Below are 22,592 nucleotides of genomic sequence, written 5' to 3'. Positions count from 1 at the left end.
CCTATGAACAAAAGACCTGAACACTTGAAAACTTTCATCGTTTCTCCACATTCATAGAGTTTCTGAGGCAAGCGATTTTGAAAGTGAATGCCACTCCTGCTGTGGCAATATAAATAAATTGCAATAGTGCATGGAATCAATAATTTATACTAGAAAAAAATACTTTTAGCATTTATTTTATCTTATTATCACATTCAAAAATACATTACAAATGAACTAAAAAGCTGAATATACTATTTGAACACGTGATATAAATAAAGATCACCAGAATAATAGATTAATTTCCTATATTTAGAATTGACAAACATCTAAAATTAAACATCTTTAAATAATCAAGCTATTCTGAAACTACAAGAAAACATATGAGAAATTTTCTAATGACTAGATAAGAGAGAATTTCATATGGTCAAAATTATGAAAGACATCGAATGGCTAGAGAAGCTGTGGTATATTCGCACAATGGAATACTATGCTGCATTAAAAAACAAGGAACTCATGCAATATTATTCAAAATGGTTGACTCTGGAGAACATTATGCTGAGTGAAATATCCCAGTCACAAAAGGACAAATATTACATGATGCCACTGTTGTAGAATGGGGCTGTCCTTGGGGTTGGGGAGAGACTGAGTAAGATGGGTTCAATAATGTATACTGCACTGAAACAGAGGAGGGAGAGAACCGTCTAAAAGAGAGATGTAACTGGGTATTTCTGTCATCATAGGAGACTAGAGCGAGGGCTGCATGGTGGAGGGGACCTGGGGGAGTGTTTGTAAAACAATGAAAGAATCTTTTCTTTTACTTTTCCATAATTTTTGGACTCATGTACTTATAACTTGTTAGTCAAATTTGTGTCTTCTAGGTTGCAACACCCCCATGATACATCTTGAAGGATATGTACATGTACAGCCAAGCACAATCAATAAGAGTGCATCTGAATTCCAAAATCAATCTCCATAATAGTCTATGTGTTTCCTACTGCCAAAGGGGCCCTTTAGAGTAGTGAGAGAAGATCTTCACCCTGAAACCCACAGCGTCCCTTTTCAGCAGGAAGTAGCTAAGAGAATACGCCGTCCCCTTTTCCTTATGACTCAGGGTGAAGTCTCTCTCAGGGAGGAGTGATAGGGAATGGCAAAGGATACACTGACAAAGAAGATTAATCAGAACTGGCTTTGACAAGCACTGTGGCATTTGGACAAGAACAAACTGGGAGGAGGGTAGAGAGAATAGTGCAACAATGAATGAGTGGAAGCCCAAAATCTCTGTAAATGTTTATGAAAATTAATAAAATATAATTATAAAAAAAAACAATATAGAAGCTGAAAAATTATATGTAGAAAAAGGCACATGTTTTTCAACATACGTAGTTTATATTGCCATTGTTAGTTGGTGTTGAATGGATTCTGTTAATATTCGAATATATAATGGGATTTTTTTAACTTCTAAGAAAAATTATTAAAGTATAATAAGTAAAATCAGATTATTCACTATAAAATACACAAAGAGTGGTAATAAATATTTAAAAAAATTAGCTAGGATGATTGTTAGATGTTCTTAAATTTCAATTACAAACAAGTGATTGGTATTTACACAAGCTTCAAAATAGAGCCAGCAAGGAATTGTCACAGAATGAAGCACATTAAGTAGACTAAATACTGAAATGCAATGGAGAATGAATTGGATCTTGGAATCGACAAGCAACATCAGTGCAAAAAAAGAAAAAGAAAGAAATTAGAATATAGTATACAGCTGCTGTTATAGCATCTTACCAATAATTTTCTTACTTTCGTCATTGTACTATGGCTTTGAAACTTACAACTTTTAGGAAAACTGGGTTTCCCTTTTAAAGGAGTACACATGAATTTTCTGCACTATTCTGGAGAAAATGCGAGTTTAACATTTTCTCAAAATAAAAGTTAGAACATTAAACTATCAAATGAATTAATGACAAAAAGCATAATAAAATGATTTTCTATTAATCAGTAAAAATAAATGGCAAAGATTTTCTTGGAAGAGGAGCTATTTTGACTGCACTAGGAATCAAATGATCATAAACTTACATTCTCCAACAAATGCCAAAAAATAAAGGAAGTGCATATATATAAAAATATATATAAACAAGATTTATGCTGTCATGGACCTTTTTTCATTACTAGTTTGTTTTTAGGTGTGAGTAAAAGCCATTACTATAAAAAGAAAACCTATGTTAAGCAAGAAGAGAAAGGGAAAAACCCAAAATGTTGGGAAAGACATTTTGAAACTACTGAATATAAGTGAACAAATGTTACTTTAAAAACCAAAGAGTTATTTAGGCAAAAGTTTTAGTTTATTTCAAAAAGACTTGTATCAACAGAACTATCACATTTGTAGAGCAAGAAGAGTCTATCATGCAGAAATGCATTTAATTTGATTTATCAAATGTTAACCTTAAACATTCCTACATATTTAAAAATAAGAACATTTTAACTAAATATAGAAAAGACTTTTAAAAACTCTACTTTCCAGGAGAAGCTCACAAATTCAGGGGTGTACATACTGAGTCACAGAGGGAGTTAATGCGATTAGTCGAGAACACAAATATCTTGACCAATAATCTAGTGTGTTGCATTTACCAAAGTCTCCCTTTTGCTTTGTTATTGTTTTCTTGCTTATGCTTTTCAACTTGTTAACTTTTATTTTAAAAACTCAGCTCACTGGAACCAACTCATAGCTAACATTCCCATTACTTTTCCCATGCTGCAAATCACACAGGAAGAGATTTGTTAACTTTCTCCTGTGAAGCCACTAGAGGGTTCCAACCATCAGAGTGTCTCAGCCTTTGGCTTAGCATCACAACTCCCTGTGGACTATGCTACAGTCGTCTTACATTCTTAAATAACTTTCCTTGTTCTGAATTCTTCATTGAACTTCTTGGAAATCCTCTTTGTCACTGTCTTTTCTTTTTGATTCACTAGCTGCCTTAGTCTTTAATATGAATTGAGGATCAACAACAAAAAAGTAAAAAAAATTCTCACCACTGGGCCAATTAGCAATTTCATGATGAATGAAGGAGAAACTGAGGTTGTTGATAACTTCAGTTTCCTTGGTTCCACAACCAACACTCTTGGTACAAGCAGTCAAAAGATAAAACCAAAAGATGCATTGTATTGGAAAAGTCTTCTGTCAGGGACCTCTATAGTGTACTGAAGAGCAATGATGTCAGTTTGGAGACTAAGGTGTGCCTAACCCAGGCAATAGGATTTACAAGCACTTGCTATGCATCTGAGAGATGGATAATAACTAACAATGATAGAATAATAATCAATGCCCCTGAGTTGTGGTTCTGGAGAAGAGGGTTGAACATACTGTGGACTGTCAGGAGAACAAACAAGTTTTTCCTAGAGAGGATGAAACCAGGCTGCTCCCTGGAGGCATGGATTTTGAGGGCTCATCTCACATACTTTGGGCATGTGGCCAAAAGGGACATCATCCCTGGAATGGAGGAGGGAGAGCAAAGGAGAAGAAGACCCTGAATGAGATGAATTGACTCAGTGACTGGAGAAATGGGATTAGTTCTGTCTGACATGATGAGATTGGCTCAGGATAGCACAGGTTTCAGAACTAATGTACATAGGGTTGCTATAAGTTGCAAGAGACCCGATGGCACATAGCAAAAACAACAACTCTCTCAAGCATCAAAGATCTCATTCTATTCTTTCACCTTTGTTATTTAGTTGATGACATTATTGTTTGTCCATGCCCTTTGATTTAATTTATTCTAAAAGACAGCAGGATGAGAATAATGTATTATTGATAGCTCAGCATTGTTCCCATTAAAGCAAAAGGGAGGGAAAGCAGAAAACCATCTGTTGAGCCTAGAGGAATTTGACAGTTTTGAAAATATGGGAGATCTCACACTGAAATGTCTTACTGGACTTTCCCCCTTACTGTGCTACCAATAAACAGATTTAAAAGAGGAGTGTGTGAAGAAAGGGATAGTATCAGTGAAGGAAAAACAGAAATGATACAAATTGAAAATGTTCCAATTGTTAAGTAAGTTACTGTAAATACTACACTAATTGCACTAAAGAATAGATAGGAACTATTTGGAGGAAGATACACATCTTAATAATGACTGTATCCTATTTGGAGAATTCTTTTTACTGTGTCTATTTCTCCAACCAAATTTTGCAATTTTGGCTTCTAGATTTTCCACATTTTGAGAAGAAATATTTTTCCCAGTTAAGTTGTTTACTAAATTAAGCAGGAGTTTTAATATTTTTTACTATGTGACTTTCATTTTCCTCCCACACTCTTGTTACTAAGATTGTCATTTCTCACTGTGAAATTTCCTTTTAACTAATGATACATCTTATGCATTTCTTGTGTCTATCTAGAACATGCCTAAAGACAGCATGCTTGCTTAACTATAACGTGCTTTCTTAAGTGCAGAAATATTTTAATTTTTCAACATATTATTTAGCTCAAAGATAACAGGTCACAAATTTAAAGAGAGAGACCTGATAGTTGACTCCATCAGTTCTACAGCATCCTAGGGGCAGCTTGTTTGTGTTGTTGTTACTTGCTGTTAAGTCGGAAGCCACTCCTAGCTGATTCTCCTGCAGGTTTTCAGAGACAGTTAACCACACAGGAGTAGACTGCCCATCCTTCTTTTGAGGAGCAGCTCATGGATTTGAACTGTGTGTCTTTGTGATTGCAGTGCAGCTTCTTACCACTAGGCCACTAGAGCCAGGAATCACATTGTCAACTCAAAGGCACAAAGTCTAACTACACCAGCTTCTCTGGGAAAGAAAGATGGGTACATTGCCTCCTTTGCAATTTACAGCCTCTGAAAATCCAGTGGGGATCAGCTAGACACATAATTAACAACAGGACTAAAATAAACTCTCTTCCCAGCAGCTTTTCAAAGATTAATTCCATGCTATTCTCTTTCTGCCATAAAGCAGCACAATGCCTGAGTTGTAACTTCAAGTCATATTCCTGTCTTCTGTCTATGCACTAACAGACTTAGAAATCTTATGTGATGATTACTTCATATATGATTAATTATTCATATACAATGTGAAATTATCCTTGCAGGGTTTCTTTAAAATAGTTTCTACCTATAAAATATCACTTTTGGAGGTTTTAGGTACTATTATACTTAATTATTAAATGGTTCTTGCTATGCATGTGAGAGCTGGACAATGAATACAGATGACAAAAGAAATGATAGCTCGGAGACTTGATCGGAAATTTCATCTTGTCTCAATGTCTCTTTGTCTCCTGCGCCCCCCATTCTCTTTCTTCCTCTCCTAGGGTCACCGTTGAATGTCCCCACGGGCTGGGGCATAATTGGCTCCCAAACGTGGGGCCCAGGAACGGAGAAGGATGATGAACGCTGCCCGCTAGAAGTGACCGGCCGGTCCATCCATTGAGTCGCCGTGAGTCAGGGACCACGAGTGAAGACTCGCATTGTTGCCAGCCGCAGGACTATTCGCCCTGTGAGACAGGCACGGAGCTGCCGCCACAGGATTACCAGCCCTGTGAGAGAGGCAGGAGAGGAGGTAAGGGCAGAGAAACTATGTGACAGGGATTAAGTGAAAATGAATTGTTCGTAAAGGGGATCAAGGATTCCCTCAAGGCAAAGAGGTATAAGGGTAACTAAAAATGATTTAAAGAAATTTTTCTTGTTTTTAGAAGATATTTGCCCAGGGTTTCTGCAAGAAGGAACTATTGATTCTAAGCAATGGCGTAGGGTAGAGGATTGTTTAAACGACTATTATTGTTGTTTTGGCCCTGTGAAAATTCCTGACTGCTTTTTCTTACTAAAATTTCATTAACAAAATCTTAGCTGTTCTTGAACTTCTTCCTTCATCACCATAGGCTCTTGCTCATAAGTTATTTCATTGACTTCTTCTGTATCTGCCAATTCCTTTTGATACAATGACTCAGTGTATTCCTTTCATCTTCTTTTAATACTTCCTGAGTCGTTTAATATTCTGCCTAAAGCATCCTTGATTATAGCAACTTTAGGTTTGAATTTGTTCTTCACTTCCTTGAGCTTAAGAAATGCTGAACGAGTTCAGTCTTTTTATTTTCCGATTCTAGCTCATCACACATTTCACTGTAATATTTTGCTTTGTCATTCCCACCTGCTTTTGCAATCTTCTGTTCAGCTCTTTAGTATCTTAAACTCCTCATTAGAAGTAATAAAAAATATTGTTCGTTTTCCTACAAACCAGTTAAATAATTGCTCAACTTTTGCTTCTCCCTTATCATGCATTTCCTACTATTAATAGATCAAAAGTAAGAGGATTTGAAGTACTGAGAAATATTTGTTTTGGAAAAACCGTCATTAATGATCAAAAGTCCTATCTTTTACTGTTAATCAAATTTCTTTTGCAGGTCTTGTGGATATAAAAGCTAATGTGTCTGTTATTAGTAAAAAATAATTAGTCTCATAATTGGCCTTTGCAAAAAATTAACATTAACTCTTTCGGAATTAGGAACCTCTCTCAATATTTAAAGGTCTAAGAATATTTGTGCAGAATCTGAACAAAAGGCTCAAATGCAATTTTATGTGCTATACATTAGTGCTAATTTATGTGAAAGAAATTTATTAAAACAATTTGGAGCTTTTATATCCATCCCTGCTTTGCCAGATGCTGAATTCTATAGTCTTGCCCTTTTAGTAGAAAAGCTGATATAGAACCTGCAACTGCTTTGTCAGATGCTGAATTCTATAGTCTTGCCCTTTTAGTAGAAAAGCTGATATAGAACCTGCAACTCCCTTTGGAATTCTCCTTTGTTATTAATAGGAAAAGTGCTAAAACTCAGAGTCTAAAATATGGGTAAGAATAAGAAGAAAAACGTGTTAACAGAAATATGAAGAACAGTTGAGAGAAATGAGAAAGATGTTATAAGAGGCCTCAATGTTTATGTTGTTTTGTCTTTTGTCTGCCATGTTTGTTGTCTTTTTGTCTTGTGTTCAAAGTTATAACACTGATGAGCTCATACAGTTTAAAGGTTTCAGTAAAAAAAAATTAGTAGAGACAGATATAAAGTTAATATCTGTCTGAATTTCAAATCTCATAGGCGAGGAAATGCTAGGAGAGGGTGTTTCAAACATCTCATGGTGCCAAAAGAGACTTTTTGTCTCAAGAGATCTTTGAAAAATCAGCTCTTGGCATCCTCTTATCACCTTCATACCTGCTTAGGTAGAAATTTCTATATGTTTCAGCCAGTATTGTAAAATACACATGCCAGTGGCTGGCACTACAAGTCTATGTGAGTTGTGTTTGTCTGTATTAGTTGCTCTACTTTAAATGAAAACCTGTAGGAGTAAAAATAAAAACTCACAACTATAGCCCCTTAAAAAAAAAAAAAAAGAAATGATAGCTCGGAGTTATGGTGCTGGAGAAGAGTGCTGTATATTCCATGGACTGTCAAAAGAACAAACAGGACCTAGAAAAGGTGCAACCTGAGTGCTCCTTAGAAGCAAGGATGGAGAAGCTTCATCTTTCAAAGTTTGGGCATAGCTAGTTGAGGCTACTTTTTGGAAAGGGATACCAGGCTTGGAAACTTGGAGAATCAAAAAAAGACAAGAAGAATCCCCAATGAGGTGAACTGACACAGTGACTGCAGCAAGGGCTTAAGTGTGTCAGTGATGATAGGATGAAACAGGAAAGGCCAGGATTCAGGTCTGTTGTTCATAGGATCCTTTTGGTCATGTAAAACTCAGCAGCACCTAACAACAACAACAACAGCAGATTCAGAAACTTTGTTTTCACTCACATTTTCTGTACTCGTAAATACAGAGTGTCTATAATAGTATCTTCTGTAAACTGAAAGTCAGTTGTCTTTCTGAAGTACTCTATCAGCACCTCACATAATTAAAAAGTTTCTGGTAGTATGCCTCAAAAATCTACAACATTTTAACATCAAAAGCAAATATATTTGTTCTCACAGTCACTTTGAAATTTTTAAAATTTTTACAAAATGTATAAAGTGTCATCATGGTATGTGTGTAACAGAATTTGACTTACCTAAGTGAATGTGTGAGGCTATGAGGAAAGATGTATGGGTAAAAATGAAGTAGTAATTAGACATTAAAAAGTCAAAACATAAGAACTGGAAATTGTTATTACCAAATTAGGTATTTTGAATTTTAAGGTTTGTAAAGTAAATGAATATTCACTAATATGATTAACGGTCTATTGGTCTAAAAAAAAAAAAGTCTGGTCTCTCCTGGACTGGACCAAAGAAAAAGGAAGAAAATAAAGATGCATGAACATAATGGACAATATGAACTGAAACTCCACCTCTGCCCACAGACCAGAAGAACCAACATGGTGCCCTGTTACACTACTGACCACTCTGAAAGGGATCATGGGAGAGGATCCTGGTAGAGCCAGAGAAAAATGTGGACCACAACCTAAAAGTCATGAAAATGGCACATCTTGCCAGTCTGATGGAGACTGGAAGACTCTCAAGACTAAGGCCCATCATTCAAGCCTGGAACTGAATTCACCCAGTGGTTCAGCTTTCAGCTAAACCACAGGTAGGCCTATAAAATGAGTAATACCATCAAAGAGGTACTCTGGCTTTAGGACTATCAACCACACAACAATTAAAAAATCAGCATTTGCCCAAGGAAAGAGCTTAGAAGGCAGGGAGAGACAGGATGAAAAGGTGAAGAGAGGAGAGGCGCAGGGAGGAAAGGAGAAAAGTGCTCTGACAGTGTAGGCCATAAACCAAAGGTCTCTAAAAGGTTGACTAGAAAACCAAATTGTTCTGTAAAGATTACAATAATGTGTTGTTGTTATCATGTGTCATCGGAGTTGTTTGTGACTCATAGTGACCCTATGTACAACAGCTCTGAACCCTGCTTTATCCTGAGACAAACTTACTGTCTCTGACATACCTAGCCCCCATTACCCGACTCACTGAATCAATCCATCTCATCAAGGGTCTTCCTCTCTTGTGCTCTCTCTCCACCTGTCCAAGCATGATGTCCCTCTTCAAGGACTGGTCCCTTCTGGCAACATGCCCAAAGTATGTCAAAGACAGCTTCAGAATCCTTGCCTCCAAGGAGCAGCCTGATTTCACCCTAACCAGGATAAACTTGTTTGTTCCCCTGGCAGTCTATGGAACAGTCAATACTCTTCTCCAGTACCACAGCTCAAAGACATCAATTCTCCTTCTATCAAAGGCATCAATTCTTCTTCTATCATCCCTGGTCATTGTCCAGCTTTCCGATGCATAGCAAGTAATTGAAAAGACGATGGCCCAGATCAGGTGCACCTTAGTTTCCAGACTGCATTGCTGTTCTTCAGTACTCTGGAGAGGCTCCTGACAGCAGATTTTCCCAGTGCAATTAGTATTCTGATTTTCTGGCTGCTAGGTACCAAGAGTGTTAATTGTGGAGACACGCAAACTGAAGCTGTTAAACAATCTCAATTTCTTCACCACCTATCATGATGCTACCAATCGGCCCAGGGGTGAGATTCTGTTTTCTTGAAGTTGAGCCAAAGAGGAGGAAATAGAATATTTCTAACAACTTCTGCAGTCAGAAATCGATCGAACATGTGATCAATATTCTGAATGCAAAACTTGGGAACAGGGAAGAAAGATCAGTAGTCAGAAAATATGGACTTGATGACAGAAATAAGGCTGGAGATAGAATGATAGAATTCTGTACAATCAATGATTTATTCATTGCAAATATCTTTTATAAGAAAACCACAATTAAAAGGCATCAAGTCTTCTATTATCCTTATTCATTGTCAAATTTTTACATTAGAATAACAAAAGAAAGGCACTCTTACAAGCTGTCTGTACTTTTCCAGGGAATTGAGAAAAGCACATAATGGCAAGTAAACAAATCAACAGGACTCAAGAAAACTGGATTCACTTTCTGACTCTTTCAACTCACTGTGTGATCCTTGTCAGTACCCAGCTGAGTTGTTTATAAGATCATATTTAAGTAGTATCTATTTGTCTTTATTTACTTTTAATTTCTCTTTCTTTAATTTTTTTTAATTTCTTTTTCTGTTACTTAGTTCTGGCCCATTATGCCATCTATTAGACTGACAGTGAAGGAAGAATAGAGAAGAGGAAAGTCTCTAAGACCTGACAACTGGATTACTGCTACTAGCACAGCTTATCCCCAAATCCCACATATAGAAGGTTTCTGGTGGCCTAGAAGCAAAAATCTGTGCTACAACCCTTAAGGCATGCCATTCAAATTCATCAGTTGCTACATGGGAAAAAGATAGACAATTTCCCCTGATATGATTAAAACTGCTTCTGAAAACTCACAGGAGGGGTTAGTTCTGACTTGATGGCACACAATAACAACAACAACAACAACCACTACCCAAGAATCAGCAAACTAGGCCAGACTATCAATCTGTTCTTAAGGCCAAAAAGCTAGGAATGGTTTCTCCATTTTCAAACAGTTGCAACAAAGTTTTATTAAAACACAAACCAAACTTAGTTGACTGCTTCCTGTGTGTAGCCTGCCGTTTTTTACAATACACAGTGAGTTGTTGTAACAGAGATTACATAGCCAATAACCTAAATATTTACTATCTGTTTGCTTGTAGACTAAGTTTTGTAATCCAAGTCTAGAGAAATAACTTTCCTGTATAATCCTGCTGCATAACCTATCTACACATCTGTTCAAACAAAAGAAAAATATCCTGGTTGGAGAGCACAAAGAAGATGTGATAATTAACAAAGGGTAGAAGTGGATACTATAATCAAGATTGCTCCTAGTCATATGAAAAAAACCTGTAGGAGAAAAATAAAATATGCTTACACAATAAGATGAAGTACATAATTCAAGGGAATCCTGATGGCATACAGTCCGTTGGGAATTACGCTGCTAACTTAAAGGCAACGTTTCTCTGATGCCAGCAGCTCCAAGTGAGAAAGATGGATAATCTCCTCAAGTGCATCTTACAGCCATGGGAATCTGCTGTGATTTCCCCCCTCCCCCAACACCATAAAAATGAGCTGAGTTTTTAAAAATAAAAAAACAGCTAAAACTCTGGATCTAAACTTCTTTCTCCTTTTTCAGTACATAAATATGTATAAATAATTAGAATTAATTTCTGATAAAAAAATTGGCTTAAGCTTTCTAAATTTCAGGTAATGTCTTTGTCTTTCAGAATATTTTGCTGCCTCATTTTCACTTTTCCAAATCTTTTCCACTGATGAAACTTGCTATAAACTGAATTCCATTTATTGTTAATACCATGCTGTGATCAAATCACTACATATCTTTGATCCTTTTCTAAATTAAAAACGCCTCCATAATGCTCTCTTGTTCTCTACCAACCCAGAAAGTTTTTATCTCTCAAAAAGTAGGGAGCCTGGTGGTAAGAAACTGTGTGCTGCAATCTCTGAGGTGTGTGGTTCAAATCTACCAGCTGCTCTGCAGAAGGATAGGCAATCTCCTCCTGTCTGAAACCCGCTGGAGGATCAGCTATAAATTGGTTGGTTCCATCTGAATGGTACACAACAAGAACAATGAAACCCATTTAAGAGATATTCTGATCTTTTCCTTCTGAAACTTAATCAGACTATGTTTCCCAGGATAATCTATGCCTCTGTGTCTTTCTTCTAACCAATGGATTGAAGAACGAAGCAATGATTACCCTTTCCAGGGATGTTGTTGTTGTTGGTATGTGCCGTTGAGTCACTTGCAACTCATAGCGACTATGTACAACAGCCCTAAACTCTACTCTGTCCTGTGCCAATCGCACTGTCTCCAACAATCCCATCCCAATTACCCCAGTCACTGAATCAATCCACCTCCTAGAGGGCCGTCCCCTCCTGCGCTGTCCCTCCACCCTCCCAAGCATGATGTCCTTCTCTAAGGACCAGTATCTCCTCACAACATGTTCAAAGTATGTTAGATGGAGCCTCAGAATCCTTGCCTCCAAGGAGCCACTCAGTTTAACCCTTTCCAGGATGAATCTGTTTGTTTTCCTAGCAGTCCATGGTATTCTCAATACTCTTCTCCAGTACCACAGCTCAAAGACATCAATTCTCCTTCTATCAAAGGCATCAATTCTCCTTCTATCCTCCCTGGTCATTGTCCAACTCTCTGATGCATAACAAGTGATTGCGAAGACCATGGCCTGTATCAGATGCACCTTAGTCTCCAGAGAGACACCATTGCTCTTCAGTACTTTGGAGAGGTCCCTAACAGCAGACTTTCCCATGGCAATGAGCTTTTTAATTTCCTGGCTACTGGTGCCAAGAGTGTAGACTGTGGAGCCAAGCAAACTAAAGCTGTGTACAATCTCAATCTCTTCACCATCCATGCTGATGCTGCCAATTGGTCCAGTAGTGAGAATCTTTGTCTTCTTGACATTGAGCCTCAATTCATATTGGAGGCTGCAGTCCTTGACCCTCTGCAGCAGGTGCTTCAGGTCCTCCTCAGTTTCAGCAAGCAGGGGATAGTCCATAAAAATCCCTAAAATTTCAATAATGAGAGCCAATGGTTAAACCAGCATGCTAAAATTCTTCTTCCTCAGTGCTATATTTTCTTTCTTTCCTTTCAATGGCTGTATGCAAAAAACCAAGGTGTTTTCCAGAGACTTCTTAGAAAAAAGCTGGAATAGTTAAATTAATGAACTTTGAGTTAATTGCAATATACTTTGCATAACTTTAATATTATATTTTGGTTGAAAGTAGATTACTAGAGGAATGTTTGTGTTTCATAGTCTATGCACAGTCATCAGCTGTATGGCTTATGACAAATTGTGGCTAACACTGAAAAGAATGGGAATCTCAGAACAATTGACTGCTCATGCGGAATCTGTACTTGGGCCAGGAAGCAGTCATCAGAACAGAGCAAGAAACCACTGCATGGTTCAAAATCAGGAAAGGAGTGTGTCAGGGATATGTCATTCCATACCTTTTCAATCTATATACGGAATAGATGATTTGGAAGGGTGGACTTTATGATGAAGAATGTGGCTTCAGGATTGGAGGAAGACTCAGCAAGAACCTGTGTTATGTAGATGACACTTGCTGAAACTGAAGAGAGTTTGCTTCAGAAGGTCAAGGACTATAATCTTCAAAGGATTAAGCTTTGACATCAAGAGAGTGAAATTAAGTTGCTCTCCGGAGGCAAGGATTTTGGAGCTCCATCTCACATACTTTGGGCCAAGAAGGACCAGTCCTTGGTGAAGGATATCATGCTTGGGAAGGTGGAGGGATTGTGCAGGAGAGGAAGACCCTGGATGAGATGGATTGACACAGTGACTTGGACAATAGGGCAAGTTTGTTAAAGACAGTGAGCTTGGCTCAGGATAGGAGAGATCTCAGAGCTACTGTACAGGGTCACTATGAGTCGCAGGTGACGCGACGGTATATAACAATAACAACAAACACAACAAGCTGACAACAATGGCACCACAGAAGAGTGTATTTATTTGATTAGAATAGAAATACTCTACTAACAAAGGAAAATATCATAGATTGGAAAGTGCACAAGTCCACACAATTTAAGAAAATAATATGTTTGTATAACCTTTGTGGTTTACTTTGGATATTCACATAGTCCATCTAATTTGACTCTCAGAAAAGTAGGGTATATTTGACTTTAAAATTACATGTGTTTAGTTGTTGTTGTTATGTGCCATCGAGTTGCTCGCGACTCATAGCGACCCTATATACAACAGCCTTAAACCCTGTTCTATCCTGTGCCAATCACACTGCCTCCAACACTCCCATCCTGATTACCCCAGTCACTGAACCAATCCACCTCATTGAGGGTCTTCCCCTCTTGCGCTGTCCCTCCACCCTCCCAAGCATGATGTCCCTCGCTAAGGACCTGTCCCTCCTTACAACATGTCCAAAGTATGTCAGACGAAGCCCCAGAATCCTTGCCTCCAAGGAGCAGCTTGGTTTAACCCTCTCCAGGATGAATCTGTTTGTTTTCTTGGTAGTCCATGGCACATTTTATACTCTTCTCCAGCACCACAGTTCAAAGGCATCAATTCTCCTTATATTCTCCCTAGTCATTGTCCAACTCTCTGATGCCTAACAAGTGATTGCAAAGACCACAGCCTGTATCAAACACAAAATGTTGAATTAATTTTTAATAAGACAATGGATTACTCTTACAGCCATAAGTACCACCATGCAAGTTCAAATAATAGTACCTATAAGAATCTTGGTGGCCAAGTGGGTAAGAAGTTGCACAGCAACCCAAAGGCATATGGTTTGAATCCAATAGCTATGTTAAGGGAGAAAGACATGCAATTTCCTCCTATGTGATTACAGCATCTGAAAACCTGCTAGGCGTTCATCTGACTCAGTTCTGACTTGACAGAACATAACAATACTTATAACAGCATTATCAATAAAAATCTAGCCTGGGGCTATGGAATCAATTCTGAATTATACTGATTCTCTAGGACAGAATTGTTATTGCTGTTATTACGTGCCACTGAGTCAACTACAACTCCTAATGACAGTGTGAGCAGCAGACCTAGACCTTGCCCTATCCTGCACCCACCTCATAACCATATGCTCAAATTCACTGTTACAATCACTGTGTCAATAATTTTTCTTGAAGGTCTTCTCTTTTTCTGACCCTGCACCTCCTCTAGTCTTTTCCCAGGGACTGGTCCCTCCTGACAACGTGTTTAATGTATGTGACATGAAGTTTCATCATCCTTGCCTCTATGGAACAGAACAGGACTATACTTTCTTAACAAAGTTACTTTTCAAACTGTACCAAATTTAAGCTTCCCTAATCTACAAGGTCCCTCTTTAAGATCTTAAAAATTACCGACAATAAGTTATTCCAACTGATGGTAAGAAAAATTAGAAGGCTATGCTGAAATATTTAAATCTGAGAGTAACTTAGATCAAACGTTGAGCAATTCTCAACTGTTCTACTTAATGTTCACTCATTATGTCTAAAGACTCGGGAACTTAAGAGTTTGTGTAAACATGAAGCCTTGATTGAATACAAATGTCCTGGAGCCTGTGATGGAGCAACATGACAAGACACAGAACCAAGGTGCTCTGTTTTGGAAGTTCTCTGTAGCCTCCTGAGTACCTAACCACCCCCAAATACCAGCCATGCACACTTGCATTATCCCAATCCCTTCAGGTTTCCTCATTGTTAGAAATAAAGAGATGAACAAGAAATAAGTCAATGAGAGAATTAAAAAATGCAAGAAACCAAAAGAGGAGAGAAAAATAGGTCATATAGAACAAAAGCTCATTTTCTTTTATGGTCAATTCACACTTCTCCTAAAATTCTAGTGACCAGTAGAGAGAGTAGCATTTTACCATAAGGAAAGTTTTCCTCAGGATGCATTCACCTTCAAAACTAGAAGTGGAAATTTCAGTGTAAGTCATTTATTTCTTCCTTAAGACAAGCCAGAACACACCTCCCCAAAGTACATGCAATATTTAACCCGCTCTGGTTCAGCTATGCTGCAATAATTCACATTATATGGACAATACAGATGTAAACCATTTAAAAGAGTAAGTTCAACTTAGTATGTTTCATTAGACTCTGCTTTTAAAAATTACTTATTTTTAAGGCATTTCAATGAGAAAAAAACCCTCATGGGAGATGCAATGATTTAGTCCTCTACCATCAATGGGGCTCTTCAGAATCCTTCTAAGATCATGGCCAGAACTAAGTAAGCTACAACTCATACTTAAATGAAAGCACTTATTTAATTTTAATAAGAGTGATTGCATGCATTAGTACAGTGTTAGCAATTTATAAAATTTAATGGATCTATATTTGATATCATAATTTTATGTATTATCCTCAATTATATGTAAGAAAACAGGTTCCTAGGAATTCTAGTGACTAGTCAATGTCTCACATAGATCATAAGTGGTAAAATAATATAATGTATTCATGCATTTTTAAAACATATCTTAAGTTCACAGTATAGTCTATGAACTATGCTGGGAAACAGAGATACAAAGAAGGGGACAATACTCTTTGCCTTTCAGGAGTTCACTATCTCGCCACAAGTACAAAATAAACATATATAAGAGAGAATGAAATTTCCTTTTAGGGTTTCCAAAGTTGTAGATATTCATGGAAGTTGGCTAACATCTCTCTTCCAACCAGGTGCTGAGAGGTTTGAACCTACAATTTTTCAGTGAGCATATGTGTACTTTAACCAATGTGACACCAAGGCTCCTCTAAATATGGGAGGAGATTCACTGCTATGTAATCAATTCTGACTCATGGCAACTTTGCATCAGGTTTTAGAGGATGTAAATCAGAAGCTCTGGAAGCTCATGGATGGGTTTCAACCGCTGATCTTTTGGTCAATAGTCTAGTTTTTAAAGTACTATGTTACTAGGGTTCATTTAAAGTAAGATAGATTACAGTTGTTATTCTTGTCATTGTTGTGCTCTTTCCAGTCAACTGCAGTTGTGATTCTATGAACAAGAACTCTGAACCTCACTCACCCTGAGCCAATGTCACCATCTCTGACACACCTAATCTCATTGTCACAGTCACTGTGTCAATCCATCTCATCCAGCAACTTGTGATAGATCCACTTAATTTAATGGTGAAACTATCCAATATCCCTGTAGACTGTTGAGATTAGTCAATACTTTTGTGGATTGGTGAGATAGCCAATCCCTTTGTGGATAAGCTAATATACCCATGGTACGGTAAGCAATGGCTAGGAAAATCACTTTCAATAAAATTTTCATTCCAAACTATTCCATCACTGGCTTGAAAAGAAAAAATAAATAAATGCATTCAATTGCCTTTTCTTCATATTTCCTTTATGCACTCATTGGCACGGAGGACAAAGCCCACTAATCAATTACACTTCACTGGGTTTCTGTGACTGTAAATCTCAGGGAGGGGACTGCCCATCATCCTCTCCAAGAGCCACTAACAAATCTGAATTACCTCTGGGTTAACAGCACAAATCCCATAAACATCATCAGACTTCTCATGTTTATATTAGATGGCTAGAATTATAAGGGGGCTCAGTTGGCATAGTCCATAGGAAGCTGCACTGCTAACTCAAAGTTGGTACCTCTCTTGGTGGCTTGAATCCAATGACTCTGTGGGAGAAAGATGGTCAATCTTCTCCTAAAATCTTTCTCAATGAAAAGCAGTGATAGGGTCAGTTCTGACATAAGACAAGGAATTCTGAGTTATGAGAGACTTATTAGTTTATAATTAAGGAACGAACCAAAACACGAGATGATGGAGAAATGAGCACAGTTTTAAATGAATAATTAGCCTCGTTATTAGTTTTTTTTTTTTTGTTTTCCATAATGTGCATAGTAACTATCATCACAGAGACTTGTTTTCCATGCTCTCAAATAGCATGTAGGAGGCCACAAAGGCTGATTTTAGGTTACCAGATGATGGCACAGTTGAGAGCATAGACATCAGGGGAGCGCTGAAGACTCTAGGATGGAGAGGTGGTAAAACACTGTCAGAACATTTAAAGAGTTTTTTATTGGGTCTATAAAACTGTTGTGTTGCACATTTAGTCCATAAATCTGGTGTGCACAGAGGGGTTACTTCAGGTTGGTAAGAGAATGCCAAAGAATAGTCATTGAATCTGCCACCTGGAGAATAACTTTGGAAAAATCAGCCTGTGTAATCAGAGTGACCAAACTGTGGATTATCTCTTTATAAAGCAAAAAAGATGATCTAACAGGTCATCTAAGGACACTAGATATATGGACTAAAAGAATATTATCCATCATTTGTGAAGTTCACCCATTCATCTTCATGGTCATAAAAACGGAAATTAGCATTTTTCTAGGACTGGCAAAGGTTTTGTGAGTCATCGAGTCTTTCTTGGTTTCCTACAAGGTGGTTCTGACTTGGAGCAAACTGAATTATTGTCTATGGAAAGCTATTGAACTTTAGGTAGACTGAATGAAAAAGTGTTTAGTTTTGGTTTTTTATAATACTGTGTCTTCATTTCTAAGTTCTGACATAACAGGGGGAAAAAAGTATCCTAAAAGGGTAGCTTGAAAAAACAGAAATGGATTATTCCAGTTCGAGAAGTTAGAATCTCAAATCAAGTCACCTTATCAGTGGACCCAGAAATTCCTTGGTTTGTAGATGGCTCCTCACTAAGTCTCTTCCCTGCAGTGTGTCTGTATCCATTCTGCTTATGATAAGACATGACTCAAAAGTGGTCAGGTTTAGAACACAAACAAGTCTGATATAATATCATTAACACAATCAGAAAAGCTCTGTTTGTAAACAAATCACATTTGCACATACAAGGGTTAAGAGTTCAATCCTGCACACCTATATTTATTGCTGCTTTGTTCACAAGAGCAAAGAGTTGGAAAAAGTCCAAGTGTCCATCAACAAATGAATGGCTAGAGAGGCTGTGGCATATTCACACAATGGAACATTATGTAGCACTAAAAAACAAAGAACTCATTAAAATTATACAAAATGGGTGATCATGGAGGATATTATGCTGAGTGAAATATCTCAGTCACAAAAAGACAAATATTGCATAATGCCACTGTTATAAAACAGGATTGACATGGGGTTGGGGGAAACTAAGAAAAGAGGGAATAAATAATGTACACAGCATGGAAACAGATGAGAGAGAGAACTGTATAAAAGGAATTAGGTATTATTGGCATGACAAGAGTCCAGAGTAAGAGCTGCATAGTAAAGTGGACTGCGGGGGTGAGGGGGGAGGTAGGGGGAAGCGCTGAATAACAAGGAAAGAGCTGTCTGTCTTCCAAAGAAAAAAGTGAACTGGGGGGAGGGGTGGTCAGGGAGAAAAATGTGCAACAATGAGTGAATAAAAATTCAAGTTCTCTATAAACTTTCATTAAAATCTCAATTAAAAAAAGAGTTCAATCTATTTGGGGCACAATTTATCCATAGCATAATATATATTAAAAAATTGATAAACATGCTTAATTTTATTGAGCATCTACTATGTATATAGGAGAAAAGGAAGTTTTTTTATGGTGGGGTATGTGCCCTTTACCTAAGCACCACAGATTCCTCTATGCAAAATTCCTCACTCATTGTTTTCATACCCTATTTTCTTTAAGCTCATTAAAAGAAGATTTTCATAAGAAGGGTAGGAGTGAAGAGAAGGAAATCTTATTACCAACACAGCAAATTCTAAACTTCATTCTCCAAATAACGGTTCCTGAGAGTGTCACAGCTGGCTTCTGTTTAGTGTGCAACTGCAGAAGGCAAAGTGACACGAGTGGGAGCCTGCTAAAAACTCCCCTTGTGTGATGTGCAAATGTTTAAAAGGATTCTGCACGCTGAAAGGCCCCCCTGGCCTAGGTCAGTAACGCAACATCTGCTCTGGCCACTGCTTGCCCTCCATTAAAATTTTAGTACTTGTCCCAATTTTTATATGGCTTTTGTAGATCCCTATGGATAAGGAGATACTCAAGCTTCTTTGGCCAGAAGGACAACTTTTAATTTCTAAATGGAAAGCTACTGTAAGCAGAATTTAAAAGTTCACGGCCCTGAAAATCGCCTGTCACTTCATCCATAGCCACTGGTGAGAGTCAGCGCCCAGAGCCATCAGGGGCTTTAAGCTCGTTGCCCACTGCTGTGGTGTGGACAACTGAAACCCAGGCCCTGACAGGCACCTGGGGGGGAAAAAACACCCAGACTCTACTTCATGCTCTGCTGGAGAAGAAGGGGCAGTCTCCTGTACCAGTCAGATCCAATTTGACGGCACACACACACACACACACACACACACACACACACACTCTTTTTCGTCTTCTTTTTTAAAACAAGACTACTTCAGCCGTCGCGGCCCTCTGCCCGGGGTGGGCTGCCCTCGGCCCTTTGCTTGGGGCGAGCCGTCATGGCCCTCTGCCCAGGTGGGCTGCCCTTGGCCCTCTGCCCGGGGCGAGCCATTGTGGCCTTCTGCCCGGGGCGGGCTTCGCTTGGCCCCCAGCTCGGGGTGAACCGCTGCAGCCCTCAGGAGCAAGAAGGCAAGCAGCTGTAACCCAAGACCACCAGTAAGGTGATAAAGCGTCCTCCCTTCCCCCCTTTATATCTACGCCCCTGTTCAGCATGAAGAAGCCAGAGAGTCGGCATCCAATTCCCAAATCAATAAGACAGTGGGTTTAATTACTATTGGAAAATGCTTGTCATTCCTCTGTAGCATCTGGTCCCCACTGGACCCTCATCATTTCCTTCACCTGCTCCCCCCACCGACCAAACTGTGCAGATCTGCAACTGCATCCTGGCCCATCCTCACCCTTCTGCCCCCAACCCTCACCTCCTTGTACCCCCAAGATGTTTTTCCCAATAAAAAAAAAATATTAAAAAAAAAAAGTTCACGGCCATGGGAAGTTCAAGTTTTAGAAAGCCTCAACATAATTTCCACATATTAAAAAATGAGTACTTCTTTTGGTTTTTTTAAAGGTTAGGAAATCTCTCTCTTTCTTTCTCTCTCTCTCTCTCTCACACACCCCACCATTCCTCCAAAAGGAAATACCTTGATGATTACAGTTTGTAATTAACTCTATTAAACCGGGTGGCTCCTTGGAGGCAAGGATTCTAAGGCTCCGTCTAACTTACCTTGGACATGTAGTGAGGAGAGACCGGTTCTTGGAGAGGGACATCATGCTTGGGAGGGTGGAGGGACAGCGCAGGAGAGGAAGGCCCTCTATGAGGCGGATTGATTCAGTGACTGGGATAATTGGGATGGGAGTGTCAGAGACAGTGTGATTGGCACAGGACAGAGCGGAGTTTAGGGCTGTTGTACATAGGGTCGCTATGAGTCGCAGGCGACCCGACGGCACATAACAACAACAACAACAACACAATTAACTCTATCCATGCCATCCGGGAATAAGCTGCCTTAAATATTTCCTGTATCTGTTACTTTTGTCTGAATGAAAAGGTAAAGGAATAGAAGGAGAAGAAAGAAGGTTATTCGATTGAAAATTTTTATGGAGAAGGATCTCCAGATGTGTAACCTAATAGGCACTAATGAATTCCTTACTTATTTTTTCACAATAGCAGTGTTGATCCCGTGTTTCTTTCAAAGACACGGCCATAACTTGCCACTGATGAGGAAAAGCCAATTCAGGACCATTTCTCATGGCTATGTCAGGACACTTGGAGGGCAGGCATCTGAAGACATTTTCTGCCTGTCTAACAGACGAACCAGAAATTTGTATAAATATTTGGGCCACCACCTGCAATACATCTTTCATTTAGGCCTCTACATTTGCAATTACAAAACAAATTTAATCTAAGAAGATAGTCCTTTTGTAGGTAATGCATGTGAGTTAGCAAAGTGACTGACTGGATCAAGGTCAATCAATTAAACAATACAAATGCATTGTTGTGTACTGTAGAGTCAGAGTCAACCTGTAGCTGACCCTCCAGAGGGTTTTCAGAGGCAGTAAATTGCATGTGAGGAGATTATCCATCCTTTTCACCTGGAGCAGCTGGTGGATTCAAACTGTGTGCCTTCAGGATTATAGTGCAGCTTCTTACCACTTGTTGTTGTTGCTGTTAGTTGCTTTCTAGTCGAGCACAGCTCATAGCGACACTATGAACAAAAGATATGAACTCTGGTCTGTCCTGTGCCATCCTCACACTTCCTGACACAGAAGAGCTCATTGCAGCAGTCACCGTGTCAATCCACTCAGTTGAGGGTCTTCTTCTCCTTTGTTGACCCTCCACCCTTCCCAACATCATGTCCCTCTCCAAGGACTAGCACGTACTAGCATCATACCCAAAGTATGTAAGGTGAAGCCTCATCATTCTTGCCTCCAAACAGCACTCTGGCTGCATCCTCTCCAAGACATCTGTTTGTTCTCTTGGCTACCCATGGGATGTTCAATGCTCTTCTCCAACCCCACAGCCCAAAGGTGTTAATTCTTTTTCTATCATCCTTATTCAATGTCCAGTTCTTAGACGCATAGCTAGTAGTAATCGGAAAGGCTGTGGCCTAAATAAGACACACCTTAGTCCACAAACTGACATTACTACTCCTCGATAATTTGGAAATGCCCTTAACTGCAGATTTTCCCAGTGCAATTCATCTCCTTATTTCCTGACTGCTGGTACCAAGGCTGTTAATTTGTGGATTCAAGCAAGATGAAGCTGTTGACAGTGTCAATCTCCTCTCCATCCATCATGACACTGCCTATTGGTCCAGTGGTAAAATTCTTTGTTTTCTTGATATTGAGACATAATCCATGCTGAAGGCTGCATTCTTCAATCTGCAACAAGTGCTTCAAGTCCTCCTCACTTTCAGCAAGCAAGGTTGTGTCATCTGCATAATCTGGCCACTAGGCCACCATAATAGGAATCACAGGCTTTCACAGCTAGTAAAAAAAATCCTAGAAAGAAAACTGTACAATCCAGTCAACTGATTTTATTTTTCTTTATAATGTACACAACACTAATGTTATCTGGTAGCCAAGAGGTAAGGAGCTGTCGTGCAACCCCAAAGGAACACAGTTCAAATCCACCAGCTGCTCCATGGGAGAAAGATGGGCAATCTCGTCCTGTAGGATTAAACTGTTTCTGAAAACCCACTGGAGGGTCAGTGAATGGTTGGTTCCAACTTGACAGTAAACAATAACAACAACT

The 22,592-nt window shown here is 38.8% G+C and overlaps 1 protein-coding gene across 1 annotated transcript in view; it reads right to left on the bottom strand.

Annotated features, from left to right (window-relative positions):
- LEPREL1 (leprecan-like 1) overlaps nt 1–22,592 on the bottom strand; it is a 264,589-nt gene that overhangs the window by 122,647 nt on the left and 119,350 nt on the right. The window lies entirely within an intron of this gene.

This window comes from Elephantulus edwardii, unplaced genomic scaffold, assembly GCF_000299155.1.
Source record: "Elephantulus edwardii isolate Elephantulus edwardi_28Jun2011 unplaced genomic scaffold, EleEdw1.0 scaffold00199, whole genome shotgun sequence".
In the NCBI taxonomy this organism is placed as follows: Eukaryota; Metazoa; Chordata; class Mammalia; order Macroscelidea; family Macroscelididae; genus Elephantulus; species Elephantulus edwardii.
Note: the sequence above shows the minus strand (reverse complement) of the source record. Positions and strands in the feature narration are given on the sequence as shown.